Genomic DNA, 18,882 nt, shown 5'->3' with positions numbered 1-18,882 from the left:
CAATGACATGAAAACTAAACAGGCACCGACGGGATTCGAACCCATTATCTCCTGTTTGGAAGACACGCGTTTGAACCAAATGTGCCAAGAAAACCACTTCTGAGCTATTAACGGTCGTATTTGCTCTTTACTGAAGTAGTTTCAGTAGTGAGCGAAAACAACAGTTTGCGATGCAGTTGCAATGACATGAAAACTAAACAGGCACCGACGGGATTCGAACCCATGATCTCCTGTTTACTAGACAGGCGCTTTAACCAACTAAGCCACGGCGCCAACGCTCAAGCGCAATATGTGTATATTTTCTGATTGTTGAAGTAATTTCAATAGGAAAAAACAGCTTGCGTCACAGCTGTTCTGACATGCGAATATAAACAGACACCGATGAGATTCGTAATCATGATCTCCTGTTTGGAAGACACGCGTTTGAAACAAATAAGCCACGAGAACCACTTCTGAGCTATTAATGGACGTATTTGCTTTTTACGGAAGTAATTTCGGTAGTGAGCGAAAACAACCGTTTGCGATGCAGTTGCAATGACATGAAAACTAAACAGGCACCGACGAGATACGAACCCATGATCTCCTGTTTACTAGACAGGCGCTTTAACCAACTAAGCAACGGCGCCAACGATCAAGCGCAATATGTGTATATTTGCTGATTGCTGAAGTAATTTCAATAGGAAAAAACAGCTTGCGTCACAGCTGTTCTGACATGCGAATATAAACAGACACCGATGAGATTCGTAATCATGATCTCCTGTTTGGAAGACACGCGTTTGAAACAAATAAGCCAAGAAAACCACTTCTGAGCTATTAACGGTCGTATTTGCTCTTTACTGAAGTAGTTTCGGTAGTGAGCGAAAACAAGAGTTTGCGATGCCGTTGCAATGCCATGAAAACTAAACAGGCACCGACGGGATACGAACCCATGATCTCCTGTTTACTAGACAGGCGCTTTAACCAACTAAGCCACGGCGCCAACGATCAAGCGTAATATGTGTATATTTGCTGATTGTTGAAGTAATTTCAATAGGAAAAAACAGCTTGCGTCACAGCTGTTCTGACATGCGAATATAAACAGATACCGATGAGATTCGTAATCATGATCTCCTGTTTGGAAGACACGCGTTTGAAACAAATAAGCCACGTGAACCACTTCTGAGCTATTAATGGACGTATTTGCTTTTTACTGAAATAATTTCGGTAGTGAGCGAAAACAACCGTTTGCGATGCAGTTGCAATGACATGAAAACTAAACAGGCACCGACGAGATTCGAATCCATGATCTCGTGTTTACAAGACAGGCACTTTAACCAACTATGCCACGGCGCAAACGATCAAGCGCAATATGTGTATATTTGCTGATTGTTGAAGTAATTTCAATAGGAAAAAACAGCTTGCGTCACAGCTGTTTTGACATGCGAATATAAACAGACACCGATGAGATTCTTAATCATGATCTCCTGTTTGGAAGACACGCGTTTAAAACAAATAAGCCAAGAAAACCACTTCTGAGCTATTAACGGTCGTATTTGCTCTTTACTGAAGTAGTTTCAGTAGTGAGCGAAAACAACAGCTTGCGATGCAGTTGCAATGACATGAAAACTAAACAGGCACCGACGGGATTCGAACCCATGATCTCCTGTTTACAAGATAGGCGCTTTAACCAACTAAGGCACGGCGCCAACGATCAAGCGCAATATGTGTATATTTGCTGATTGTTGAAGTAATTTCAATAGGAAAAAACAGTTTGCGTCACAGCTGTTCTGTATGCGAATATAAACAGACACCGATGAGATTCGTAATCATGATCTCCTGTTTGGAAGACACGCGTTTGAAACAAATAAGCCACGAGAACCACTTCTGAGCTATTAATGGACGTATTTGCTTTTTACTGAAGTAATTTCGGTAGTGAGCGAAAACAACCGTTTGCGATGCAGTTGCAATGACATGAAAACTAAACAGGCACCGACGAGATTCGAACCCATGATCTCGTGTTTACTAAACAGGCGCTTTAACCAACTAAGCCACGGCGCCAACGATCAAGCGCAATATGTGTATATTTGCTGATTGTTGAAGTAATTTCAATAGGAAAAAACAGCTTGCGTCACAGCTGTTCTGACATGCGAATATAAACAGACAACGATGAGATTCTTAATCATGATCTCCTGTTTGGAAGACACGCGTTTAAAACAAATAAGCCAAGAAAACCATTTCTGAGCTATTAACGGTCGTATTTGCTCTTTACTGAAGTAGTTTCAGTAGTGAGCGAAAACAACAGCTTGCGATGCAGTTGCAATGACATGAAAACTAAACAGGCACCGACGGGATTCGAACCCATTATCTCCTGTTTGGAAGACACGCGTTTGAAACAAATAAGCCACGAGAACCACTTCTGAGCTATTAATGGACGTATTTGCTTTTTACTGAAGTAATTTCGGTAGTGAGCGAAAACAACCGTTTGCGATGCAGTTGCAATGACATGAAAACTAAACAGGCACCGACGAGATTCGAACCCATGATCTCGTGTTTACAAGACAGGCACTTTAACCAACTATGCCACGGAGCAAACGATCAAGCGCAATATGTGTATATTTGCTGATTGTTGAAGTAATTTCAATAGGAAAAAACAGCTTGCGTCACAGCTGTTCTGACATGCGAATATAAACAGACACCGATGAGATTCTTAATCATGATCTCCTGTTTGGAAGACACGCGTTTAAAACAAATAAGCCAAGAAAACCACTTCTGAGCTATTAACGGTCGTATTTGCTCTTTACTGAAGTAGTTTCAGTAGTGAGCGAAAACAACAGCTTGCGATGCAGTTGCAATGTCATGAAAAGTAAACAGGCACCGACGGGATTCGAACCCATGATCTCCTGTTTACTAGACAGGCGCTTTAACCAACTAAGCCACGGCGCCAACGATCAAACGCAATATGTGTATATTTGCTGATTGTTGAAGTAATTTGAATAGGAAAAAACAGCTTGCGTCACAGCTGTTCTGACATGCGAATATAAACAGACACCGATGAGATTCGTAATCATGATCTCCTGTTTGGAAGACACGCGTTTGAAACAAATAAGCCACGTGAACCACTTCTGAGCTATTAATGGACGTATTTGCTTTTTACTGAAATAATTTCGGTAGTGAGTGAAAACAACCGTTTGCGATGCAGTTGCAATGACATGAAAACTAAACAGGTACCGACGGGACTCGAACCCATGATCTCCTGTTTACTAGACAGGCACTTTAACCAACTATGCCACGGCGCAAACGATCAAGCGCAATATGTGTATATTTGCTGATTGTTGAAGTAATTTCAATAGGAAAAAACAGCTTGCGTCACAGCTGTTCTGACATGCGAATATAAACAGACACCGATGAGATTCGTAATCATGATCTCCTGTTTGGAGGACACGCGTTTGAAACAAATAAGCCAAGAAAACCACTTCTGAGCTATTAACGGTCGTATTTGCTCTTTACTGAAGTAGTTTTGGTAGTGAGCGAAAACAAGACTTTGCGATGCCGTTGCAACGCCATGAAAACTAAACAGGCACCGACGGGATACGAACCCATGATCTCCTATTTACTAGACAGGCGCTTTAACCAACTAAGCCACGGCGCCAACGATCAAGCGTAATATGTGTATATTTGCTGATTGTTGAAGTAATTTCAATAGGAAAAAACAGCTTGCGTCACAGCTGTTCTGACATGCGAATATAAACAGACACCGATGAGATTCGTAATCATGATCTCCTGTTTGGAAGACGCGCGTTTGAAACAAATAAGCCACGAGAACCACTTCTGAGCTATTAATGGGCGTATTTGCTTTTTACTGAAGTAATTTCGGTAGTGAGCGAAAACAACCGTTTGCGATGCAGTTGCAATGACATGAAAACTAAACAGGTACCGACGGGACTCGAACCCATGATCTCCTGTTTACTAGACAGGCGCTTTAACCAACTAAGCCACGGCGCCAACGACCAAACGCAATATGTGTATATTTGCTGATTGTTGAAGTAATTTCAATAGGAAAAAACAGCTTGCTTCACAGCTGTTCTGACATGCGAATATAAACAGACACCGATGAGATTCGTAATCATGATCTCCTGTTTGGAAGACACGCGTTTAAAACAAATAAGCCAAGAAAACCACTTCTGAGCTATTAACGGTCGTATTTACTCTTTACTGAAGTAGTTTCGGTAGTGAGCGAAAACAACAGTTTGCGATGCCGTTGCAATGACATGAAAACTAAACAGGCACCGACGGGATACGAACCCATGATCTCCTGTTTACTAGACAGGCGCTTTAACCAACTAAGCAACGGCGCCAACGATCAAGCGCAATATGTGTATATTTGCTGATTGCTGAAGTAATTTCAATAGGAAAAAACAGCTTGCGTCACAGCTGTTCTGACATGCGAATATAAACAGACACCGATGAGATTCGTAATCATGATCTCCTGTTTGGAAGACACGCGTTTGAAACAAATAAGCCAAGAAAACCACTTTTGAGCTATTAACGGTCGTATTTGCTCTTTACTGAAGTAGTTTCGGTAGTGAGCGAAAACAAGAGTTTGCGATGCCGTTGCAATGCCATGAAAACTAAACAGGCACCGACGGGATACGAACCCATGATCTCCGGTTTACTAGACAGGCGCTTTAACCAACTAAGCCACGGCGCCAACGATCAAGCGTAATATGTGTATATTTGCTGATTGTTGAAGTAATTTCAATAGGAAAAAACAGCTTGCGTCACAGCTGTTCTGACATGCGAATATAAACAGATACCGATGAGATTCGTAATCATGATCTCCTGTTTGGAAGACACGCGTTTGAAACAAATAAGCCACGTGAACCACTTCTGAGCTATTAATGGACGTATTTGCTTTTTACTCAAATAATTTCGGTAGTGAGCGAAAACAACCGTTTGCGATGCAGTTGCAATGACATGAAAACTAAACAGGCACCGACGAGATTCGAATCCATGATCTCGTGTTTACAAGACAGGCACTTTAACCAACTATGCCACGGCGCAAACGATCAAGCGCAATATGTGTATATTTGCTGATTGTTGAAGTAATTTCAATAGGAAAAAACAGCTTGCGTCACAGCTGTTCTGACATGCGAATATAAACAGACAACGATGAGATTCTTAATCATGATCTCCTGTTTGGAAGACACGCGTTTAAAACAAATAAGCCAAGAAAACCATTTCTGAGCTATTAACGGTCGTATTTGCTCTTTACTGAAGTAGTTTCAGTAGTGAGCGAAAACAACAGCTTGCGATGCAGTTGCAATGACATGAAAACTAAACAGGCACCGACGGGATTCGAACCCATTATCTCCTGTTTGGAAGACACGCGTTTGAACCAAATGTGCCAAGAAAACCACTTCTGAGCTATTAACGGTCGTATTTGCTCTTTACTGAAGTAGTTTCAGTAGTGAGCGAAAACAACAGTTTGCGATGCAGTTGCAATGACATGAAAACTAAACAGGCACCGACGGGATTCGAACCCATGATCTCATGTTTACTAGACAGGCGCTTTAACCAACTAAGCCACGGCGCCAACGCTCAAGCGCAATATGTGTATATTTGCTGATTGTTGAAGTAATTTCAATAGGAAAAAACAGCTTGCGTCACAGCTGTTCTGACATGCGAATATAAACAGACACCGATGAGATTCGTAATCATGATCTCCTGTTTGGAAGACACGCGTTTGAAACAAATAAGCCACGAGAACCACTTCTGAGCTATTAATGGACGTATTTGCTTTTTACTGAAGTAATTTCGGTAGTGAGCGAAAACAACCGTTTGCGATGCAGTTGCAATGACATGAAAACTAAACAGGCACCGACGAGATTCGAACCCATGATCTCGTGTTTACAAGACAGGCACTTTAACCAACTATGCCACGGAGCAAACGATCAAGCGCAATATGTGTATATTTGCTGATTGTTGAAGTAATTTCAATAGGAAAAAACAGCTTGCGTCACAGCTGTTCTGACATGCGAATATAAACAGACACCGATGAGATTCTTAATCATGATCTCCTGTTTGGAAGACACGCGTTTAAAACAAATAAGCCAAGAAAACCACTTCTGAGCTATTAACGGTCGTATTTACTCTTTACTGAAGTAGTTTCGGTAGTGAGCGAAAACAACAGTTTGCGATGCCGTTGCAATGACATGAAAACTAAACAGGCACCGACGGGATACGAACCCATGATCTCCTGTTTACTAGACAGGCGCTTTAACCAACTAAGCAACGGCGCCAACGATCAAGCGCAATATGTGTATATTTGCTGATTGCTGAAGTAATTTCAATAGGAAAAAACAGCTTGCGTCACAGCTGTTCTGACATGCGAATATAAACAGACACCGATGAGATTCGTAATCATGATCTCCTGTTTGGAAGACACGCGTTTGAAACAAATAAGCCAAGAAAACCACTTCTGAGCTATTAACGGTCGTATTTGCTCTTTACTGAAGTAGTTTCGGTAGTGAGCGAAAACAAGAGTTTGCGATGCCGTTGCAATGCCATGAAAACTAAACAGGCACCGACGGGATACGAACCCATGATCTCCTGTTTACTAGACAGGCGCTTTAACCAACTAAGCCACGGCGCCAACGATCAAGCGTAATATGTGTATATTTGCTGATTGTTGAAGTAATTTCAATAGGAAAAAACAGCTTGCGTCACAGCTGTTCTGACATGCGAATATAAACAGACACCGATGAGATTCGTAATCATGATCTCCTGTTTGGAAGACACGCGTTTGAAACAAATAAGCCAAGAAAACCACTTCTGAGCTATTAACGGTCGTATTTACTCTTTACTGAAGTAGTTTCGGTAGTGAGCGAAAACAACAGTTTGCGATGCAGTTGCAATGACATGAAAACTAAACAGGCACCGACGGGATTCGAACCCATGATCTCCTGTTTACTAGACAGGCGCTTTAACCAACTAAGCCACGGCGCCAACGCTCAAGCGCAATATGTGTATATTTGCTGATTGTTGAAGTAATTTCAATAGGAAAAAACAGCTTGCGTCACAGCTGTTCTGACATGCGAATATAAACAGACACCGATGAGATTCGTAATCATGATCTCCTGTTTGGAAGACACGCGTTTGAAACAAATAAGCCACGAGAACCACTTCTGAGCTATTAATGGACGTATTTGCTTTTTACTGAAGTAATTTCGGTAGTGAGCGAAAACAACCGTTTGCGATGCAGTTGCAATGACATGAAAACTAAACAGGCACCGACGAGATACGAACCCATGATCTCCTGTTTACTAGACAGGCGCTTTAACCAACTAAGCAACGGCGCCAACGATCAAGCGCAATATGTGTATATTTGCTGATTGCTGAAGTAATTTCAATAGGAAAAAACAGCTTGCGTCACAGCTGTTCTGACATGCGAATATAAACAGACACCGATGAGATTCGTAATCATGATCTCCTGTTTGGAAGACACGCGTTTGAAACAAATAAGCCAAGAAAACCACTTCTGAGCTATTAACGGTCGTATTTGCTCTTTACTGAAGTAGTTTCGGTAGTGAGCGAAAACAAGAGTTTGCGATGCCGTTGCAATGCCATGAAAACTAAACAGGCACCGACGGGATACGAACCCATGATCTCCTGTTTACTAGACAGGCGCTTTAACCAACTAAGCCACGGCGCCAACGATCAAGCGTAATATGTGTATATTTGCTGATTGTTGAAGTAATTTCAATAGGAAAAAACAGCTTGCGTCACAGCTGTTCTGACATGCGAATATAAACAGATACCGATGAGATTCGTAATCATGATCTCCTGTTTGGAAGACACGCGTTTGAAACAAATAAGCCACGTGAACCACTTCTGAGCTATTAATGGACGTATTTGCTTTTTACTGAAATAATTTCGGTAGTGAGCGAAAACAACCGTTTGCGATGCAGTTGCAATGACATGAAAACTAAACAGGCACCGACGAGATTCGAATCCATGATCTCGTGTTTACAAGACAGGCACTTTAACCAACTATGCCACGGCGCCAACGATCAAACGCAATATGTGTATATTTGCTGATTGTTGAAGTAATTTGAATAGGAAAAAACAGCTTGCGTCACAGCTGTTCTGACATGCGAATATAAACAGACACCGATGAGATTCTTAATCATGATCTCCTGTTTGGAAGACACGCGTTTAAAACAAATAAGCCAAGAAAACCACTTCTGAGCTATTAACGGTCGTATTTGCTCTTTACTGAAGTAGTTTCAGTAGTGAGCGAAAACAACAGCTTGCGATGCAGTTGCAATGACATGAAAACTAAACAGGCACCGACGGGATTCGAACCCATGATCTCCTGTTTACTAGACAGGCGCTTTAACCAACTAAGCCACGGCGCCAACGATCAAACGCAATATGTGTATATTTGCTGATTGTTGAAGTAATTTGAATAGGAAAAAACAGCTTGCGTCACAGCTGTTCTGACATGCGAATATAAACAGACACCGATGAGATTCGTAATCATGATCTCCTGTTTGGAAGACACGCGTTTGAAACAAATAAGCCAAGAAAACCACTTCTGAGCTATTAACGGTAGTATTTGCTCTTTACTGAAGTAGTTTCGGTAGTGAGCGAAAACAACAGTTTGCGATGCAGTTGCAATGACATGAAAACTAAACATTCACCGACGGGATTCGAACCCATTATCTCCTGTTTGGAAGACACGCGTTTGAACCAAATGAGCCCAGAAAAACACTTCTGAGCTATTAACGGTCGTATTTACTCTTTACTGAAGTAGTTTCGGTAGTGAGCGAAAACAACAGTTTGCGATGCCGTTGCAATGACATGAAAACTAAACAGGCACCGACGGGATACGAACCCATGATCTCCTGTTTACTAGACAGGCGCTTTAACCAACTAAGCCACGGCGCCAACGATCAAGCGTAATATGTGTATATTTGCTGATTGTTGAAGTAATTTCAATAGGAAAAAACAGCTTGCGTCACAGCTGTTCTGACATGCGAATATAAACAGATACCGATGAGATTCGTAATCATGATCTCCTGTTTGGAAGACACGCGTTTGAAACAAATAAGCCACGTGAACCACTTCTGAGCTATTAATGGACGTATTTGCTTTTTACTGAAATAATTTCGGTAGTGAGTGAAAACAACCGTTTGCGATGCAGTTGCAATGACATGAAAACTAAACAGGCACCGACGAGATTCGAATCCATGATCTCGTGTTTACAAGACAGGCACTTTAACCAACTATGCCACGGCGCAAACGATCAAGCGCAATATGTGTATATTTGCTGATTGTTGAAGTAATTTCAATAGGAAAAAACAGCTTGCGTCACAGCTGTTCTGACATGCGAATATAAACAGACACCGATGAGATTCGTAATCATGATCTCCTGTTTGGAGGACACGCGTTTGAAACAAATAAGCCAAGAAAACCACTTCTGAGCTATTAACGGTCGTATTTGCTCTTTACTGAAGTAGTTTTGGTAGTGAGCGAAAACAAGACTTTGCGATGCCGTTGCAACGCCATGAAAACTAAACAGGCACCGACGGGATACGAACCCATGATCTCCTATTTACTAGACAGGCGCTTTAACCAACTAAGCCACGGCGCCAACGATCAAGCGTAATATGTGTATATTTGCTGATTGTTGAAGTAATTTCAATAGGAAAAAACAGCTTGCGTCACAGCTGTTCTGACATGCGAATATAAACAGACACCGATGAGATTCGTAATCATGATCTCCTGTTTGGAAGACGCGCGTTTGAAACAAATAAGCCACGAGAACCACTTCTGAGCTATTAATGGGCGTATTTGCTTTTTACTGAAGTAATTTCGGTAGTGAGCGAAAACAACCGTTTGCGATGCAGTTGCAATGACATGAAAACTAAACAGGTACCGACGGGACTCGAACCCATGATCTCCTGTTTACTAGACAGGCGCTTTAACCAACTAAGCCACGGCGCCAACGACCAAACGCAATATGTGTATATTTGCTGATTGTTGAAGTAATTTCAATAGGAAAAAACAGCTTGCTTCACAGCTGTTCTGACATGCGAATATAAACAGACACCGATGAGATTCGTAATCATGATCTCCTGTTTGGAAGACACGCGTTTAAAACAAATAAGCCAAGAAAACCACTTCTGAGCTATTAACGGTCGTATTTACTCTTTACTGAAGTAGTTTCGGTAGTGAGCGAAAACAACAGTTTGCGATGCCGTTGCAATGACATGAAAACTAAACAGGCACCGACGGGATACGAACCCATGATCTCCTGTTTACTAGACAGGCGCTTTAACCAACTAAGCAACGGCGCCAACGATCAAGCGCAATATGTGTATATTTGCTGATTGCTGAAGTAATTTCAATAGGAAAAAACAGCTTGCGTCACAGCTGTTCTGACATGCGAATATAAACAGATACCGATGAGATTCGTAATCATGATCTCCTGTTTGGAAGACACGCGTTTGAAACAAATAAGCCACGTGAACCACTTCTGAGCTATTAATGGACGTATTTGCTTTTTACTGAAATAATTTCGGTAGTGAGCGAAAACAACCGTTTGCGATGCAGTTGCAATGACATGAAAACTAAACAGGCACCGACGAGATTCGAATCCATGATCTCGTGTTTACAAGACAGGCACTTTAACCAACTATGCCACGGCGCAAACGATCAAGCGCAATATGTGTATATTTGCTGATTGTTGAAGTAATTTCAATAGGAAAAAACAGCTTGCGTCACAGCTGTTCTGACATGCGAATATAAACAGACAACGATGAGATTCTTAATCATGATCTCCTGTTTGGAAGACACGCGTTTAAAACAAATAAGCCAAGAAAACCATTTCTGAGCTATTAACGGTCGTATTTGCTCTTTACTGAAGTAGTTTCAGTAGTGAGCGAAAACAACAGTTTGCGATGCAGTTGCAATGACATGAAAACTAAACAGGCACCGACGGGATTCGAACCCATTATCTCCTGTTTGGAAGACACGCGTTTGAACCAAATGTGCCAAGAAAACCACTTCTGAGCTATTAACGGTCGTATTTGCTCTTTACTGAAGTAGTTTCAGTAGTGAGCGAAAACAACAGTTTGCGATGCAGTTGCAATGACATGAAAACTAAACAGGCACCGACGGGATTCGAACCCATGATCTCATGTTTACTAGACAGGCGCTTTAACCAACTAAGCCACGGCGCCAACGCTCAAGCGCAATATGTGTATATTTGCTGATTGTTGAAGTAATTTCAATAGGAAAAAACAGCTTGCGTCACAGCTGTTCTGACATGCGAATATAAACAGACACCGATGAGATTCGTAATCATGATCTCCTGTTTGGAAGACACGCGTTTGAAACAAATAAGCCACGAGAACCACTTCTGAGCTATTAATGGACGTATTTGCTTTTTACTGAAGTAATTTCGGTAGTGAGCGAAAACAACCGTTTGCGATGCAGTTGCAATGTCATGAAAAGTAAACAGGCACCGACGGGATTCGAACCCATGATCTCCTGTTCACTAGACAGGCGCTTTAACCAACTAAGCCACGGCGCCAATGATCAAACGCAATATGTGTATATTTGCTGATTGTTGAAGTAATTTGAATAGGAAAAAACAGCTTGCGTCACAGCTGTTCTGACATGCGAATATAAACAGACACCGATGAGATTCGTAATCATGATCTCCTGTTTGGAAGACACGCGTTTGAAACAAATAAGCCAAGAAAACCACTTCTGAGCTATTAACGGTCGTATTTACTCTTTACTGAAGTAGTTTCGGTAGTGAGCGAAAACAACAGTTTGCGATGCCGTTGCAATGACATGAAAACTAAACAGGCACCGACGGGATACGAACCCATGATCTCCTGTTTACTAGACAGGCGCTTTAACCAACTAAGCAACGGCGCCAACGATCAAGCGCAATATGTGTATATTTGCTGATTGCTGAAGTAATTTCAATAGGAAAAAACAGCTTGCGTCACAGCTGTTCTGACATGCGAATATAAACAGACACCGATGAGATTCGTAATCATGATCTCCTGTTTGGAAGACACGCGTTTGAAACAAATAAGCCAAGAAAACCACTTCTGAGCTATTAACGGTCGTATTTGCTCTTTACTGAAGTAGTTTCGGTAGTGAGCGAAAACAAGAGTTTGCGATGCCGTTGCAATGCCATGAAAACTAAACAGGCACCGACGGGATACGAACCCATGATCTCCTGTTTACTAGACAGGCGCTTTAACCAACTAAGCAACGGCGCCAACGATCAAGCGCAATATGTGTATATTTGCTGATTGCTGAAGTAATTTCAATAGGAAAAAACAGCTTGCGTCACAGCTGTTCTGACATGCGAATATAAACAGACACCGATGAGATTCGTAATCATGATCTCCTGTTTGGAAGACACGCGTTTGAAACAAATAAGCCAAGAAAACCACTTCTGAGCTATTAACGGTCGTATTTGCTCTTTACTGAAGTAGTTTCGGTAGTGAGCGAAAACAAGAGTTTGCGATGCCGTTGCAATGCCATGAAAACTAAACAGGCACCGACGGGATACGAACCCATGATCTCCTGTTTACTAGACAGGCGCTTTAACCAACTAAGCCACGGCGCCAACGATCAAGCGTAATATGTGTATATTTGCTGATTGTTGAAGTAATTTCAATAGGAAAAAACAGCTTGCGTCACAGCTGTTCTGACATGCGAATATAAACAGATACCGATGAGATTCGTAATCATGATCTCCTGTTTGGAAGACACGCGTTTGAAACAAATAAGCCACGTGAACCACTTCTGAGCTATTAATGGACGTATTTGCTTTTTACTGAAATAATTTCGGTAGTGAGCGAAAACAACAGTTTGCGATGCAGTTGCAATGACATGAAAACTAAACATTCACCGACGGGATTCGAACCCATTATCTCCTGTTTGGAAGACACGCGTTTGAACCAAATGAGCCCAGAAAAACACTTCTGAGCTATTAACGGTCGTATTTGCTCTTTACTGAAGTAGTTTCAGTAGTGAGCGAAAACAACAGTTTGCGATGCAGTTGCAATGACATGAAAACTAAACAGGCACCGACGGGATTCGAACCCATGATCTCCTGTTTACAAGATAGGCGCTTTAACCAACTAAGGCACGGCGCCAACGATCAAGCGCAATATGTGTATATTTGCTGATTGTTGAAGTAATTTCAATAGGAAAAAACAGTTTGCGTCACAGCTGTTCTGTATGCGAATATAAACAGACACCGATGAGATTCGTAATCATGATCTCCTGTTTGGAAGACACGCGTTTGAAACAAATAAGCCACGAGAACCACTTCTGAGCTATTAATGGACGTATTTGCTTTTTACTGAAGTAATTTCGGTAGTGAGCGAAAACAACCGTTTGCGATGCAGTTGCAATGACATGAAAACTAAACAGGCACCGACGAGATTCGAATCCATGATCTCCTGTTTACTAGACAGGCGCTTTAACCAACTAAGCCACGGCGCCAACGATCAAACGCAATATGTGTATATTTGCTGATTGTTGAAGTAATTTGAATAGGAAAAAACAGCTTGCGTCACAGCTGTTCTGACATGCGAATATAAACAGACACCGATGAGATTCGTAATCATGATCTCCTGTTTGGAAGACACGCGTTTGAAACAAATAAGCCAAGAAAACCACTTCTGAGCTATTAACGGTAGTATTTGCTCTTTACTGAAGTAGTTTCGGTAGTGAGCGAAAACAACAGTTTGCGATGCAGTTGCAATGACATGAAAACTAAACAGGCACCGACGGGATTCGAACCCATGATCTCCTGTTTGGAAGACACACGTTTCAACCAAATAAGACAAAAAAACCACTTCTGAGCTATTAACGGTCGTATTTGCTCTTTACTGAAGTAGTTTCAGTAGTGAGCGAAAACAACAGTTTGCGATGCAGTTGCAATGACATGAAAACTAAACATTCACCGACGGGATTCGAACCCATTATCTCCTGTTTGGAAGACACGCGTTTGAACCAAATGAGCCCAGAAAAACACTTCTGAGCTATTAACGGTCGTATTTGCTCTTTACTGAAGTAGTTTCAGTAGTGAGCGAAAACAACAGTTTGCGATGCAGTTGCAATGACATGAAAACTAAACAGGCACCGACGGGATTCGAACCCATGATCTCCTGTTTACAAGATAGGCGCTTTAACCAACTAAGGCACGGCGCCAACGATCAAGCGCAATATGTGTATATTTGCTGATTGTTGAAGTAATTTCAATAGGAAAAAACAGTTTGCGTCACAGCTGTTCTGTATGCGAATATAAACAGACACCGATGAGATTCGTAATCATGATCTCCTGTTTGGAAGACACGCGTTTGAAACAAATAAGCCACGAGAACCACTTCTGAGCTATTAATGGACGTATTTGCTTTTTACTGAAGTAATTTCGGTAGTGAGCGAAAACAACCGTTTGCGATGCAGTTGCAATGACATGAAAACTAAACAGGCACCGACGAGATTCGAACCCATGATCTCGTGTTTACTAAACAGGCGCTTTAACCAACTAAGCCACGGCGCCAACGGTCAAGCGCAATATGTGTATATTTGCTGATTGTTGAAGTAATTTCAATAGGAAAAAACAGCTTGCGTCACAGCTGTTTTGACATGCGAATATAAACAGACACCGATGAGATTCTTAATCATGATCTCCTGTTTGGAAGACACGCGTTTAAAACAAATAAGCCAAGAAAACCACTTCTGAGCTATTAACGGTCGTATTTGCTCTTTACTGAAGTAGTTTCAGTAGTGAGCGAAAACAACAGCTTGCGATGCAGTTGCAATGACATGAAAACTAAACAGGCACCGACGGGATTCGAACCCATGATCTCCTGTTTACTAGACAGGCGCTTTAACCAACTAAGCCACGGCGCCAACGATCAAACGCAATATGTGTATATTTGCTGATTGTTGAAGTAATTTGAATAGGAAAAAACAGCTTGCGTCACAGCTGTTCTGACATGCGAATATAAACAGACACCGATGAGATTCGTAATCATGATCTCCTGTTTGGAAGACACGCGTTTGAAACAAATAAGCCAAGAAAACCACTTCTGAGCTATTAACGGTAGTATTTGCTCTTTACTGAAGTAGTTTCGGTAGTGAGCGAAAACAACAGTTTGCGATGCAGTTGCAATGACATGAAAACTAAACAGGCACCGACGGGATTCGAACCCATGATCTCCTGTTTGGAAGACACACGTTTCAACCAAATAAGACAAAAAAACCACTTCTGAGCTATTAACGGTCGTATTTGCTCTTTACTGAAGTAGTTTCAGTAGTGAGCGAAAACAACAGTTTGCGATGCAGTTGCAATGACATGAAAACTAAACATTCACCGACGGGATTCGAACCCATTATCTCCTGTTTGGAAGACACGCGTTTGAACCAAATGAGCCCAGAAAAACACTTCTGAGCTATTAACGGTCGTATTTACTCTTTACTGAAGTAGTTTCGGTAGTGAGCGAAAACAACAGTTTGCGATGCCGTTGCAATGACATGAAAACTAAACAGGCACCGACGGGATACGAACCCATGATCTCCTGTTTACTAGACAGGCGCTTTAACCAACTAAGCCACGGCGCCAACGATCAAGCGTAATATGTGTATATTTGCTGATTGTTGAAGTAATTTCAATAGGAAAAAACAGCTTGCGTCACAGCTGTTCTGACATGCGAATATAAACAGATACCGATGAGATTCGTAATCATGATCTCCTGTTTGGAAGACACGCGTTTGAAACAAATAAGCCACGTGAACCACTTCTGAGCTATTAATGGACGTATTTGCTTTTTACTGAAATAATTTCGGTAGTGAGTGAAAACAACCGTTTGCGATGCAGTTGCAATGTCATGAAAACTAAACAGGCACCGACGAGATTCGAATCCATGATCTCGTGTTTACAAGACAGGCACTTTAACCAACTATGCCACGGCGCAAACGATCAAGCGCAATATGTGTATATTTGCTGATTGTTGAAGTAATTTCAATAGGAAAAAACAGCTTGCGTCACAGCTGTTCTGACATGCGAATATAAACAGACACCGATGAGATTCGTAATCATGATCTCCTGTTTGGAGGACACGCGTTTGAAACAAATAAGCCAAGAAAACCACTTCTGAGCTATTAACGGTCGTATTTGCTCTTTACTGAAGTAGTTTTGGTAGTGAGCGAAAACAAGACTTTGCGATGCCGTTGCAACGCCATGAAAACTAAACAGGCACCGACGGGATACGAACCCATGATCTCCTATTTACTAGACAGGCGCTTTAACCAACTAAGCCACGGCGCCAACGATCAAGCGTAATATGTGTATATTTGCTGATTGTTGAAGTAATTTCAATAGGAAAAAACAGCTTGCGTCACAGCTGTTCTGACATGCGAATATAAACAGACACCGATGAGATTCGTAATCATGATCTCCTGTTTGGAAGACGCGCGTTTGAAACAAATAAGCCACGAGAACCACTTCTGAGCTATTAATGGGCGTATTTGCTTTTTACTGAAGTAATTTCGGTAGTGAGCGAAAACAACCGTTTGCGATGCAGTTGCAATGACATGAAAACTAAACAGGTACCGACGGGACTCGAACCCATGATCTCCTGTTTACTAGACAGGCGCTTTAACCAACTAAGCCACGGCGCCAACGACCAAACGCAATATGTGTATATTTGCTGATTGTTGAAGTAATTTCAATAGGAAAAAACAGCTTGCTTCACAGCTGTTCTGACATGCGAATATAAACAGACACCGATGAGATTCGTAATCATGATCTCCTGTTTGGAAGACACGCGTTTAAAACAAATAAGCCAAGAAAACCACTTCTGAGCTATTAACGGTCGTATTTACTCTTTACTGAAGTAGTTTCGGTAGTGAGCGAAAACAACAGTTTGCGATGCCGTTGCAATGACATGAAAACTAAACAGGCACCGACGGGATACGAACCCATGATCTCCTGTTTACTAGACAGGCGCTTTAACCAACTAAGCAACGGCGCCAACGATCAAGCGCAATATGTGTATATTTGCTGATTGCTGAAGTAATTTCAATAGGAAAAAACAGCTTGCGTCACAGCTGTTCTGACATGCGAATATAAACAGATACCGATGAGATTCGTAATCATGATCTCCTGTTTGGAAGACACGCGTTTGAAACAAATAAGCCACGTGAACCACTTCTGAGCTATTAATGGACGTATTTGCTTTTTACTGAAATAATTTCGGTAGTGAGCGAAAACAACCGTTTGCGATGCAGTTGCAATGACATGAAAACTAAACAGGCACCGACGAGATTCGAATCCATGATCTCGTGTTTACAAGACAGGCACTTTAACCAACTATGCCACGGCGCAAACGATCAAGCGCAATATGTGTATATTTGCTGATTGTTGAAGTAATTTCAATAGGAAAAAACAGCTTGCGTCACAGCTGTTCTGACATGCGAATATAAACAGACAACGATGAGATTCTTAATCATGATCTCCTGTTTGGAAGACACGCGTTTAAAACAAATAAGCCAAGAAAACCATTTCTGAGCTATTAACGGTCGTATTTGCTCTTTACTGAAGTAGTTTCAGTAGTGAGCGAAAACAACAGCTTGCGATGCAGTTGCAATGACATGAAAACTAAACAGGCACCGACGGGATTCGAACCCATTATCTCCTGTTTGGAAGACACGCGTTTGAACCAAATGTGCCAAGAAAACCACTTCTGAGCTATTAACGGTCGTATTTGCTCTTTACTGAAGTAGTTTCAGTAGTGAGCGAAAACAACAGTTTGCGATGCAGTTGCAATGACATGAAAACTAAACAGGCACCGACGGGATTCGAACCCATGATCTCATGTTTACTAGACAGGCGCTTTAACCAACTAAGCCACGGCGCCAACGCTCAAGCGCAATATGTGTATATTTGCTGATTGTTGAAGTAATTTCAATAGGAAAAAACAGCTTGCGTCACAGCTGTTCTGACATGCGAATATAAACAGACACCGATGAGATTCGTAATCATGATCTCCTGTTTGGAAGACACGCGTTTGAAACAAATAAGCCACGAGAACCACTTCTGAGCTATTAATGGACGTATTTGCTTTTTACTGAAGTAATTTCGGTAGTGAGCGAAAACAACCGTTTGCGATGCAGTTGCAATGTCATGAAAAGTAAACAGGCACCGACGGGATTCGAACCCATGATCTCCTGTTTACTAGACAGGCGCTTTAACCAACTAAGCCACGGCGCCAATGATCAAACGCAATATGTGTATATTTGCTGATTGTTGAAGTAATTTGAATAGGAAAAAACAGCTTGCGTCACAGCTGTTCTGACATGCGAATATAAACAGACACCGATGAGATTCGTAATCATGATCTCCTGATTGGAAGACACGCGTTTGAAACAAATAAGCCAAGAAAACCACTTCTGAGCTATTAACGGTCGTATTTACTCTTTACTGAAGTAGTTTCGGTAGTGAGCGAAAACAACAGTTTGCGATGCCGTTGCAATGACATGAAAACTAAACAGGCACCGACGGGATACGAACCCATGATCTCCTGTTTACTAGACAGGCGCTTTAACCAACTAAGCAACGGCGCCAACGATCAAGCGCAATATGTGTATATTTGCTGATTGCTGAAGTAATTTCAATAGGAAAAAACAGCTTGCGTCACAGCTGTTCTGACATGCGAATATAAACAGACACCGATGAGATTCGTAATCATGATCTCCTGTTTGGAAGACACGCGTTTGAAACAAATAAGCCAAGAAAACCACTTCTGAGCTATTAACGGTCGTATTTGCTCTTTACTGAAGTAGTTTCGGTAGTGA

The 18,882-nt window shown here is 41.7% G+C and overlaps 38 non-coding genes across 38 annotated transcripts; all 38 read right to left on the bottom strand.

The window, feature by feature from the left end:
* Positions 1–199: 199 nt before the first annotated feature.
* On the bottom strand, positions 200–273 carry TRNAT-AGU (transfer RNA threonine (anticodon AGU)). The gene has a single exon. It is a non-coding gene; the product is annotated as a tRNA-Thr (tRNA).
* A 279-nt stretch (positions 274–552) lies between these two features.
* On the bottom strand, positions 553–626 carry TRNAT-AGU (transfer RNA threonine (anticodon AGU)). Its single transcript has one exon. It is a non-coding gene; the product is annotated as a tRNA-Thr (tRNA).
* A 279-nt stretch (positions 627–905) lies between these two features.
* On the bottom strand, positions 906–979 carry TRNAT-AGU (transfer RNA threonine (anticodon AGU)). The gene has a single exon. It is a non-coding gene; the product is annotated as a tRNA-Thr (tRNA).
* Positions 980–1,611: 632 nt separating this feature from the next.
* TRNAT-UGU (transfer RNA threonine (anticodon UGU)) lies at positions 1,612–1,685 on the bottom strand. The gene has a single exon. It is a non-coding gene; the product is annotated as a tRNA-Thr (tRNA).
* Positions 1,686–1,963: 278 nt separating this feature from the next.
* Positions 1,964–2,037, bottom strand: TRNAT-AGU (transfer RNA threonine (anticodon AGU)). Its single transcript has one exon. It is a non-coding gene; the product is annotated as a tRNA-Thr (tRNA).
* An 811-nt stretch (positions 2,038–2,848) lies between these two features.
* Positions 2,849–2,922, bottom strand: TRNAT-AGU (transfer RNA threonine (anticodon AGU)). Its single transcript has one exon. It is a non-coding gene; the product is annotated as a tRNA-Thr (tRNA).
* A 632-nt stretch (positions 2,923–3,554) lies between these two features.
* TRNAT-AGU (transfer RNA threonine (anticodon AGU)) lies at positions 3,555–3,628 on the bottom strand. The gene has a single exon. It is a non-coding gene; the product is annotated as a tRNA-Thr (tRNA).
* A 279-nt stretch (positions 3,629–3,907) lies between these two features.
* Positions 3,908–3,981, bottom strand: TRNAT-AGU (transfer RNA threonine (anticodon AGU)). Its single transcript has one exon. It is a non-coding gene; the product is annotated as a tRNA-Thr (tRNA).
* A 279-nt stretch (positions 3,982–4,260) lies between these two features.
* On the bottom strand, positions 4,261–4,334 carry TRNAT-AGU (transfer RNA threonine (anticodon AGU)). The gene has a single exon. It is a non-coding gene; the product is annotated as a tRNA-Thr (tRNA).
* A 279-nt stretch (positions 4,335–4,613) lies between these two features.
* On the bottom strand, positions 4,614–4,687 carry TRNAT-AGU (transfer RNA threonine (anticodon AGU)). Its single transcript has one exon. It is a non-coding gene; the product is annotated as a tRNA-Thr (tRNA).
* An 811-nt stretch (positions 4,688–5,498) lies between these two features.
* Positions 5,499–5,572, bottom strand: TRNAT-AGU (transfer RNA threonine (anticodon AGU)). The gene has a single exon. It is a non-coding gene; the product is annotated as a tRNA-Thr (tRNA).
* A 632-nt stretch (positions 5,573–6,204) lies between these two features.
* On the bottom strand, positions 6,205–6,278 carry TRNAT-AGU (transfer RNA threonine (anticodon AGU)). Its single transcript has one exon. It is a non-coding gene; the product is annotated as a tRNA-Thr (tRNA).
* Positions 6,279–6,557: 279 nt separating this feature from the next.
* TRNAT-AGU (transfer RNA threonine (anticodon AGU)) lies at positions 6,558–6,631 on the bottom strand. Its single transcript has one exon. It is a non-coding gene; the product is annotated as a tRNA-Thr (tRNA).
* A 279-nt stretch (positions 6,632–6,910) lies between these two features.
* On the bottom strand, positions 6,911–6,984 carry TRNAT-AGU (transfer RNA threonine (anticodon AGU)). Its single transcript has one exon. It is a non-coding gene; the product is annotated as a tRNA-Thr (tRNA).
* Positions 6,985–7,263: 279 nt separating this feature from the next.
* On the bottom strand, positions 7,264–7,337 carry TRNAT-AGU (transfer RNA threonine (anticodon AGU)). Its single transcript has one exon. It is a non-coding gene; the product is annotated as a tRNA-Thr (tRNA).
* Positions 7,338–7,616: 279 nt separating this feature from the next.
* TRNAT-AGU (transfer RNA threonine (anticodon AGU)) lies at positions 7,617–7,690 on the bottom strand. Its single transcript has one exon. It is a non-coding gene; the product is annotated as a tRNA-Thr (tRNA).
* A 632-nt stretch (positions 7,691–8,322) lies between these two features.
* On the bottom strand, positions 8,323–8,396 carry TRNAT-AGU (transfer RNA threonine (anticodon AGU)). The gene has a single exon. It is a non-coding gene; the product is annotated as a tRNA-Thr (tRNA).
* Positions 8,397–8,854: 458 nt separating this feature from the next.
* On the bottom strand, positions 8,855–8,928 carry TRNAT-AGU (transfer RNA threonine (anticodon AGU)). The gene has a single exon. It is a non-coding gene; the product is annotated as a tRNA-Thr (tRNA).
* Positions 8,929–9,560: 632 nt separating this feature from the next.
* Positions 9,561–9,634, bottom strand: TRNAT-AGU (transfer RNA threonine (anticodon AGU)). Its single transcript has one exon. It is a non-coding gene; the product is annotated as a tRNA-Thr (tRNA).
* A 279-nt stretch (positions 9,635–9,913) lies between these two features.
* Positions 9,914–9,987, bottom strand: TRNAT-AGU (transfer RNA threonine (anticodon AGU)). Its single transcript has one exon. It is a non-coding gene; the product is annotated as a tRNA-Thr (tRNA).
* A 279-nt stretch (positions 9,988–10,266) lies between these two features.
* On the bottom strand, positions 10,267–10,340 carry TRNAT-AGU (transfer RNA threonine (anticodon AGU)). Its single transcript has one exon. It is a non-coding gene; the product is annotated as a tRNA-Thr (tRNA).
* Positions 10,341–11,151: 811 nt separating this feature from the next.
* Positions 11,152–11,225, bottom strand: TRNAT-AGU (transfer RNA threonine (anticodon AGU)). The gene has a single exon. It is a non-coding gene; the product is annotated as a tRNA-Thr (tRNA).
* Positions 11,226–11,504: 279 nt separating this feature from the next.
* Positions 11,505–11,578, bottom strand: TRNAT-AGU (transfer RNA threonine (anticodon AGU)). The gene has a single exon. It is a non-coding gene; the product is annotated as a tRNA-Thr (tRNA).
* Positions 11,579–11,857: 279 nt separating this feature from the next.
* Positions 11,858–11,931, bottom strand: TRNAT-AGU (transfer RNA threonine (anticodon AGU)). Its single transcript has one exon. It is a non-coding gene; the product is annotated as a tRNA-Thr (tRNA).
* Positions 11,932–12,210: 279 nt separating this feature from the next.
* TRNAT-AGU (transfer RNA threonine (anticodon AGU)) lies at positions 12,211–12,284 on the bottom strand. The gene has a single exon. It is a non-coding gene; the product is annotated as a tRNA-Thr (tRNA).
* A 279-nt stretch (positions 12,285–12,563) lies between these two features.
* TRNAT-AGU (transfer RNA threonine (anticodon AGU)) lies at positions 12,564–12,637 on the bottom strand. Its single transcript has one exon. It is a non-coding gene; the product is annotated as a tRNA-Thr (tRNA).
* A 458-nt stretch (positions 12,638–13,095) lies between these two features.
* TRNAT-UGU (transfer RNA threonine (anticodon UGU)) lies at positions 13,096–13,169 on the bottom strand. Its single transcript has one exon. It is a non-coding gene; the product is annotated as a tRNA-Thr (tRNA).
* Positions 13,170–13,447: 278 nt separating this feature from the next.
* TRNAT-AGU (transfer RNA threonine (anticodon AGU)) lies at positions 13,448–13,521 on the bottom strand. Its single transcript has one exon. It is a non-coding gene; the product is annotated as a tRNA-Thr (tRNA).
* A 637-nt stretch (positions 13,522–14,158) lies between these two features.
* On the bottom strand, positions 14,159–14,232 carry TRNAT-UGU (transfer RNA threonine (anticodon UGU)). Its single transcript has one exon. It is a non-coding gene; the product is annotated as a tRNA-Thr (tRNA).
* A 278-nt stretch (positions 14,233–14,510) lies between these two features.
* Positions 14,511–14,584, bottom strand: TRNAT-AGU (transfer RNA threonine (anticodon AGU)). The gene has a single exon. It is a non-coding gene; the product is annotated as a tRNA-Thr (tRNA).
* Positions 14,585–14,863: 279 nt separating this feature from the next.
* On the bottom strand, positions 14,864–14,937 carry TRNAT-AGU (transfer RNA threonine (anticodon AGU)). The gene has a single exon. It is a non-coding gene; the product is annotated as a tRNA-Thr (tRNA).
* Positions 14,938–15,574: 637 nt separating this feature from the next.
* On the bottom strand, positions 15,575–15,648 carry TRNAT-AGU (transfer RNA threonine (anticodon AGU)). Its single transcript has one exon. It is a non-coding gene; the product is annotated as a tRNA-Thr (tRNA).
* A 632-nt stretch (positions 15,649–16,280) lies between these two features.
* Positions 16,281–16,354, bottom strand: TRNAT-AGU (transfer RNA threonine (anticodon AGU)). The gene has a single exon. It is a non-coding gene; the product is annotated as a tRNA-Thr (tRNA).
* A 279-nt stretch (positions 16,355–16,633) lies between these two features.
* Positions 16,634–16,707, bottom strand: TRNAT-AGU (transfer RNA threonine (anticodon AGU)). Its single transcript has one exon. It is a non-coding gene; the product is annotated as a tRNA-Thr (tRNA).
* Positions 16,708–16,986: 279 nt separating this feature from the next.
* TRNAT-AGU (transfer RNA threonine (anticodon AGU)) lies at positions 16,987–17,060 on the bottom strand. The gene has a single exon. It is a non-coding gene; the product is annotated as a tRNA-Thr (tRNA).
* Positions 17,061–17,871: 811 nt separating this feature from the next.
* TRNAT-AGU (transfer RNA threonine (anticodon AGU)) lies at positions 17,872–17,945 on the bottom strand. The gene has a single exon. It is a non-coding gene; the product is annotated as a tRNA-Thr (tRNA).
* Positions 17,946–18,224: 279 nt separating this feature from the next.
* TRNAT-AGU (transfer RNA threonine (anticodon AGU)) lies at positions 18,225–18,298 on the bottom strand. The gene has a single exon. It is a non-coding gene; the product is annotated as a tRNA-Thr (tRNA).
* A 279-nt stretch (positions 18,299–18,577) lies between these two features.
* TRNAT-AGU (transfer RNA threonine (anticodon AGU)) lies at positions 18,578–18,651 on the bottom strand. Its single transcript has one exon. It is a non-coding gene; the product is annotated as a tRNA-Thr (tRNA).
* Between the last annotated feature and the right edge of the window lie 231 nt (positions 18,652–18,882).

Source organism: Pholcus phalangioides, unplaced genomic scaffold (assembly GCF_987345545.1).
Source record: "Pholcus phalangioides strain wild (caught in Gottingen) unplaced genomic scaffold, Ppha-v1.0 ptg000009l_1, whole genome shotgun sequence".
Lineage (NCBI taxonomy): Eukaryota > Metazoa > Arthropoda > Arachnida > Araneae > Pholcidae > Pholcus > Pholcus phalangioides.
Note: the sequence above shows the minus strand (reverse complement) of the source record. Positions and strands in the feature narration are given on the sequence as shown.